Raw genomic sequence first — 8,331 nt, 5'->3', positions numbered from 1 at the left:
ATGACAGTATCACTAACTCCCAGGAACCTGAAAGTGACATAACCCCTGCCGGGAATGTGGAAGTTGAATTGTTAAATGGCACTCCACTCACTCATTCATTCACCTATGTATTAATAGTATATATTTATGGAATATGTTAAAGGCAATAAAGCATTATTCATAGTCATTATAAACGCTGCTCGGAATCAACTTCTCAACCAGTTTATAACAGGGCCCTGGAAAATGCAAATATCTATTAAGAGACACCATATTAATCCACTGTCTTTTTCTAAATTTATCAAATAAGTTTCTCATCTGAAGGCTGAAAAATGGGCACTTACTAAAAACTGTCAGGTTTGTCTATTAGATAGAAGGCAGATATCAGAAGATAAACTCACCAGTCAAGTTACTACAATTGAAAGAACCAGCTTAGCTGATGTAAGAAGAGGTGAAGGGGGAGGAGGAGGAAGGTCAGCCAAAGACTAAGCTGGCATTCTTTTTTTTTCTTTGAGACAAGGCCTCACTCTGACACCCACGGTGGAGTACAGTGGTGCTATCATGGCTCACTGCAGCCTCGACCTTGGGCTCAAGCAATCCTCCTGCCTCAGCTTCAGAGTAGCTGGGACTATAGGCATGCATCGCCATGTCCAGCTGATTTTTGCATTTTTTTGTAAAAAGAGGGTTTCGTCATGTCGGCCTTGCTGATCTTAAACTCCTGGGCTCAAATGGTCCTCCCACCTTGCCCTCCTGAAGTGCTGGGATTACAGGCATGAGCTACTGTGCCTGGCCTGGCATTCTTTTTTCTTCTGTCAGAATAAATGTTTGCCAGTCTCACACTAGCAAGCATTCAATAAATACTGGGTGCTGAGGATGGAACAGCCATCAGAAAGACAACATTCCTGCTCCCATCAAGCCAATTGGGAGGGAGGGTGTAGACAAGAAAACAGGCTGTTAAAAGTAGATGCTCTCATGGAGGATGGCACATCCGGGGCAGTGTAAGTGAGACCTGAAGAGTGAGGGTAATTTGGCCCAGAACAGGAAAATAGGAGAAGAGTTTTCCAGTAGGATCACCAACATGGAGAGAAAACCAAAGGTAAGAAGGAACATGGCCATTCACTATGGCTGGAGGATCTTTTCTTTGGGGTGGGAGTCAGGGAGACTGGAAGGAACAATGTAGAGACAAGGCTAGAGAGATGAACAGAAGTCAGATCATGTAGAGTCGTCTAGGCCATGTTTTAAAAATTGCACTTCAGGATAAAGAAAATGTGGCACATATGCACCAAGGACTACTACTCAGTCATTAAAAACAGAAGGAAATAATGTCTTTTGCAGGAACTTGGATGGAGCTGGAGGCCGTTACTGTAAGTGAAGTAACTCAGAAATGGAAAATCAAATACCATGGGTTCTCACTTACAAATGGGAGCTAAGCTATGGATATACAAATGCATATAGAGGGGTAATCATGGATATTGGAAACCCAGAACAGGGGAGGATGGGAGGAGGGTCAGGAATGAAAAATTGTATATTGGTAACAATGTACACTACTCAGGTGATAGGTGCACTGCAATCTCAGACTTCACCACTATACAATTCACCCATGTAACAATAATCCCTTGTAGCCCAAAAGCTACTGAAAAATTTTTAATATTTTTCTTAAAAAATAAAAATAAAAATTATACTTTAGGCCAGGCACAGTGTTTCACACCATGAACTTTGGAGGTTGCTTTAGGAGGCAGAGGTGGGAGGATTGCTTGAGGCCAGTTCAAACAGCCTGGACAACATAGAGAGACCCTATCTCTACAAAAAAAAAATTGAAAACTTAGCCAGGTGTGGTGCCATGAGCCTGTAGTCCTAGCTACTCAGGAGGCTGAGGCAGGAGGATCTCTTGAGCCCAGGAGGTCGAGGCTGCAGTGAGTTATGATTGCACCCTATGCTCCAGCCTGGGTAACAGAGAAAGACCCTGTCTCTAAAAAAAAAAAATTGAAAAATTACACTTGATCCTACAGACGATGGGGAGGCATTTAAGCATTACAGACAACATAATAATGAAATTTTTTTTTTTTTTAAAGACTTCTGGCTGCAGGCAGTGAACTAATGAGGATGGGAGGTAGGGATGAGAGGAAAGAGGATAAATCAGGAAGAATATCTCTGTAAAGGACACGTAATCAATGAGTACCAGGCCAGGTGCAGTGACCCCTGCCTATAATCCCAGCACCTTGATAGGGTGAGGTGGGAAGCTCACTTGAGCCCAGGAATTCAAGACCAACCAGCCTGGGCAAATAGGCTGGTCTCTACAAAAGATAAAATGTTAGCTGGGCATGGTGGCATGTGTTTGTGGCCCCAGGTACTCAGGAGGCTGAGGCAGGAGGATCCCTTGAGCCAGAGAGGTCAAAGCTGCAGTGAGCCATGATCATGCCACTGTACTCCAGCCTGAGTGACAGATTGAGACCCAGTCTCAAAAATCAATCAATCAATACCAATGTAGAGATCCTCATACCTTTGTGGAATCTAAATTCAGTCCCATGACAAGTTCCTAAGAGACAAGCTTTCCTGGAAGGGAAGAGAAGTGTGGAGGGAGGAGGGTCACTGGTGGTAAACAACTGAGAAACATATTGGTAAATAGAATTTAGAGAGAAAATGGCTTTTTAAAACTAAATATTTATACAGTGACTCTATCTCACACAGTTCAAAGATAAAAGAATGTTGATTTGTAACTGAGTAGTGGAATAAATTAAAGGGAAATTGACACACAGGAGGTATATTGATATATATCCCCAATTTCCTACCATGTAAAAGCAAACCAGCATGCTCCTGCCTCTTCTCCCTCTCCTTTTGAGAGAGTTATTTTCTTTTTTTGTTTATTTGAGATGGAGTCTCACTCTGTTGCCCAGGCTGGAGTGCAGTAGCGCTATCTCATCTCACTGCAACCTCCGCCTCCCAGGTTCAAGCGATTCTCCTGCCTCAGCCTCCCAAGTAGCTGGAATTACAGGCACCCACCACCACACCCAGCTAATTTTTGTATTTTTAGTAGAGACGAGATTTCACCATGTTGGCCAGGGTGGTCTCGAACTCCTGACCTCCAGTGATCCGCCCACTTCGGCCTTCCAAAGTAAGTGTGTGAGCCACTGTGCCCAGCTATTTCTATTATCCCTCACTCTAATCATTTTATAGTCTTCCTCAGTTTGCACCCATCTGTCTGAGGTCAAAGTCCACGCTAGGCTGGTCCAAGTGCATTGTTGTTTATAACTAATTAATCACAACCAGTTGCAGATCTCTGTTCCTTCTCCATTGCCATTGCTTCACTTGACTAGCTTTTAAAAAAAATAATGTAAACATTTTTACAAACCAGTGTTCATGCTACTTCCTTCCACTAGGCCATGCTCTCTAGATTCACTAAGGTCTAGGCAGCTATGGCTGTCCCTGGGAGCTGAGCTACCTCACTGTAACCACGGTGGGCTGTACTCAGAAGACTTAATGGAAGGCTAGAGTGCTCGGGCTAGGGTGCTAGGAGGTAGCAGGGCTCTCCTGATGGATCCTGCCACCTGAGTCACAGCAAAACGAGGCCAAGAAGAAAGGAAGAGGGAAAGGCTGGCTGTCCTTAGGAGGGCAGAGCAAGAGCAAGACAGCCAAACATCTCACCCCTCAATCACTCAATTCATAGTATTCTTTCAGATGATTTGCTACATTCTGTCTATCATTTCAATTTGGTTTTTCTCAATTTCCTTCGTATTTTTTTTCATTTCTATTTATTCTCTCCTCTTTTCATTTTAGCTGAAGACCCAGGAAAGCTGGGTGTAGTTCAAAGGCCTGAGAGCCGGAGAGCCAATGGTATAGATTCCAGCTTTGGTCTGAAGGCCTGAGAACCAGGAGCACCAAGGGCAGGAGAGGACTGATGTTCCAGCTCAAGCAGTCACCCAGAATGAATTCAATCTTTCTTCACCGTTTTGTTCTGTTTGGGCCCTCAATGAATTAGATGGTGCCCACCCACACTGGGGAGTGCCATCTGCTTTATTTAGTCCACCAGTTGAAATACTTTTTCCAGAAAGACCCTCACAGGCACACCCAGAAATAATGTTTAACCAGATATCTGGGCATCCAATGGTCCAATCAAGTTGACACATAAAATTAGCCATCACATTGCCTTATCTGACCCTCTTTCATCTTTACTTTTCTCTCTCTCTGTAGACTAGGACTTCTCCAATTCACACAACAGAACACATGTCCCTATAGTTCCTAACTTTATTTGTTACAGATCCAATTACCAAGTGGAATCCATCTTGCTCATAATTCCAAATTCCCAGGTAGGGAATTAACTAGCTCTACTGAGGTCAGAGTCATGATGTAAAACATCCCTAAAAGAGTTCTTCATCTAATTCTATGGACGGTGACCACAGGATTGGAAATGAGGATGGAAGGATCTTTGAGAAGGTTGAGGGTAAATGTTTCCTATGAAGGCAGACATGTAAATACGTAGTAACACTCTAATTTCATAACTACCCTCACAAAGATATGAACAAAGTGTTAAGGAAGCACAAAATAGCAAGGAGGGGAGGGAGTCTCAACTTCAGAAACATGAGCATGAAGAATGTGCAAGAAAGAAGATAACGTTCAGCTGGGCGTGGTGTCTCACGCCTATAATCCGAGCACCTTGGAGGCTGAGGCAGGCACATCGCTTGAGCCCAGGAGTTTGAGACCAGCCTGGGCAACATAATGAGACTCTGTCTCAAAAAAAAACAAAAAAAAAAACGTTGTGGGGCTGTCCTGTGTTTGTGGGATGTTCAGCGGCATCTCTACTTTCTAATCACAAGGTACCGCTAGCACCCCCTCTAAGTTTTGACAACAAAGAATGTCTCCAGACACTATCAGATTGTCCTTACTTCACTGGAGAACCACTGCGTTATATTGAGATGTGAATGGGAGAGAGAGACACATGTATTTTTAAAAATACGTATCATTAGGAGGTAGCATCACCTTCTAATATTCTTTTCCTAATTTGAAAACATCTGTTTATTCTAAATTTAATTTTTTAAATTCACGCTGCATGTCAGTCAGGTACCCTCCCAAACCTTCTCTAATTTCCTTAAACGAAGAATGAGTTATAACAAGAAATGTTTTACTTATTAAAGTCCAGATTAAAAAATAAGATTTCGCCAGGCACGGTGGCTCACGCCTGTAATCCCAGCACTTTGGGAGGCCAAAGCAGGCGGATCACTTGAGGTCAGGAGATGGAGACTAGCCTGACGAACACGGTAAAACCCCATCTCTAACTAAAAATACAAAAATTAGCTGGGCGTGGTGGCACATGTCTGTCATCTCAGCTGCCTGGGAGGCCAAAGCAGGCGAATCACTTGAACCCAGGAGGCGGAGGTTGCAGTGAGCCAAGATCACACTGCTATACTCCAGCCTGGGCAACAGAATGAGACTCCCTCTAAAAACAAAATGAAACAAACCAAAAAAAAAAATGAAGACAGAAAGAAAATTTAAAAATAGAAAAAATAAGATTTATAGAAATATTTTAGAGTTACACATATCTATTTTCGAAAATAACACCCCATTTTGACAGTCTTGGGACAATGTTGATACCTAGCCTACTTGTAGTAAAAATCATTTTTCTGACTCTGATGTTATGATTTGGCCAAAGGCATTAAATATAACCTGAGTATTAAATCTTAGCAGAAAATCCCCCTTCTATAGAGATGACCTTCCTGTTTTATTTTGTTTTTTAACAGCAAATAAGGGCAATAATACCAAGGATCTATGCTTCTCTATTCCTTTAGTCTCATTCCATGGAACAGTTGGTAAGATATATTAAAGAAATGTGTTACAAATAATACTCTTAAAGTTAGAGCAAAAGTAGTTACTAGGAGCAAAAGTTTGCTAGCCATTCATCCTTTGTTCTCCAAGTTTTCTAAGCCTCACCACCATTTCCCTTACCTCCTCCAACTGCTTACCTTGAGGGTCCTCCCTGACCATAGTCGAGCCACAATATCCAGTTTATTATCAATCGACTGGATATTATTGCATTCAGATATTTTTCAAACCCAATCTTAAATAGCTACACTGTACACTTTGGCTAAGTCACTCCACCAAAATAGAGTATGATATCTTGTTTTTAGAAGAACCAAATGTGTCAGTATATTTATATTTATAACCAGGTTTAAAAAAGAATCTGGTCATCAGCTTATTCAAGCCATGTTAGTTTACTGACTTGGTATCACTAGACTTTTTTTTTGAGATGGAGTTTCGCTCTTGCCTCCCAGGCTAAAGTGCAATGGTGCAATCTCTGCTCACTGCAAACTCCGCCTCCCGGATTCAAGCAATTCTCCTGCCTAAGCCTCCCGAGTAGCTGGGATTACAGGCATGCACCACCACGCCCGGCTAATTTTGTATTTTTAATAGAAATGAGGTTTCTCCAGGTTGGTCAGCCTGGTCTCCAACTCCCAACCTTAGGTGATCCGCCTGCCTCGGACTGCTAAAGTGCTGGGATTACAGGCGTGAGCCAATGCACCCAGCCTGGATGGTCTTTAAATAGCATCCAGACAACAAACTCATGCCACTGTCTAAGAACCAAAAGGGGGTGCACTTTAATTAAACAAATATTTTAAAAGTATTTACTATGTGTCAGGCACCATGCCAAGTACCAGGAGGAAATAATGAAAGGAAGCACAGGGCTTCTGCCCCTGAAACTTACATTTTGGGAAAAATTGATCTGTGTATGTAAGAGATAGATTATGTGCATGAGAAAGATCAGTATGTGTGTGCAGTTTATATAAAAACTTCTCACAGGCAAAAGGAGGGAAGTGTTTTAAGAACCAGGGTTTTCGTAATTGCCAAAATAAAACCAACATATTCTCAGGCACATCCCCTGTTCATCCCAATTGTCCCAGATATGGTTGCAATTAGCCCTTCTGTGTCAGAGACAGCAATACTCATCGGCTACTTCCTGTGTGCCCCTATATTGTCTAAATTCTTTGTGGTTAGGTGGGATCATATGACTGAGCTGACCAATGAGCAGAACCACAGAACAGCAGGTATGGGTTCTCCTCCCGCTCTCTTCCCCTACCACCATGAACACGAAGGACTTGTGTTAAGATAGTAGATCTACAAGATCAAAGTAGCCTAGAGCAATGAGTAAACCACATGAACGGAAGCCCTGGAGAATTGCCTGAACTGACAGAGATTTATAGAGCAAGAAAAAAACTTGGCAGTTAGGCCATTGAAATAGCCTGTTTTATCCTAATATACTTTCTCATCACATTAACCAAAAAATATTCTGGATCTTCACAGCAAGGGTTTATTTTGGCTGGCATTCATTCATTCAGCAAAATACTTACTATGTGTTAGGCACTGCTTTGGGTGCTGAGAATACGGTGCAGAACAAGACAAAGTCTCTGCAGCCTCGGGGACTTTACATTTGTGTAACCAGGTTTAAAAAGAATCTGGTCATCGGCTTATTCAAGCCACGTTAGTTTACTGACTTGATATTACCGGACTTTTTTTTTTTTTTTTTTGAGATGGAGTTTCGCTCTTGTCTCCCAGGCTGGAGTGCAATGGTGCAATCTCGGCTCACTGCAACCTCTGTCTCCCGGGTTCAAACGATTCTCCTGCCTCAGCCTCCCGAGTAGCTGGGATTACAGGCATGTACCACCACGCCCAGCTAATTTTGTATTTTTAGTAGAAATGAGGTTTCTCCATATATATGTCTGGTAGTAAATAAATAAACAAAAATAAATAAATAAAATTTTCTGGTAGTGATAAATGTAATAAACAGAAATAAAGTTATTACTGATTGGTTCTATACCGTTCTCACTAAGCTTCACCCTTCTCATGTCTTTACTTCCCCCCTTATTCAGCTCAGATTCTATAGTCCATCACTATCTTCCTTGTCCTGTGTGTATCCTCAACTCATTCACCCTTTTCTCCCTCTTTCTTACTTGCCTAGCAAAATCCCAACCTGGTTAAATGCATTTTTTGGATGATGTTGTTGCCATCTTCGTACTTACTCCCAGGTTGCTGAATATGGCTGGAGAAAAACAATAATGCTGACTGGTCTCACTCTCACTTTACAGCCACTGCTCCCAGAGAGTCCTTGCAGCTACATGGCAAGCCTACGATATTCCCTAATGCATCCATCTCCCATTCTTCTACATGATCACTTCGCATTTCCTCTGTCCAAAAACCTTCAACAGTCTCTCTCACACTCACTCACTGTCAATAATGTTGCTCCGGATTTTACTGAGAAACTTAAAGGAATAAAAACTTTAAAAACTCCCACTTACATCTGCCAACTCCTGCCCTGCATGGGTACTCAAGTCCGCTGTCTTTCCTCTTGTTACAATGGAACAGCTTTCC

The sequence above is a fragment of the Colobus angolensis genome, unplaced genomic scaffold (assembly GCF_000951035.1).
Source record: "Colobus angolensis palliatus isolate OR3802 unplaced genomic scaffold, Cang.pa_1.0 Scaffold6, whole genome shotgun sequence".
In the NCBI taxonomy this organism is placed as follows: domain Eukaryota; kingdom Metazoa; phylum Chordata; class Mammalia; order Primates; family Cercopithecidae; genus Colobus; species Colobus angolensis.
Note: the sequence above shows the minus strand (reverse complement) of the source record.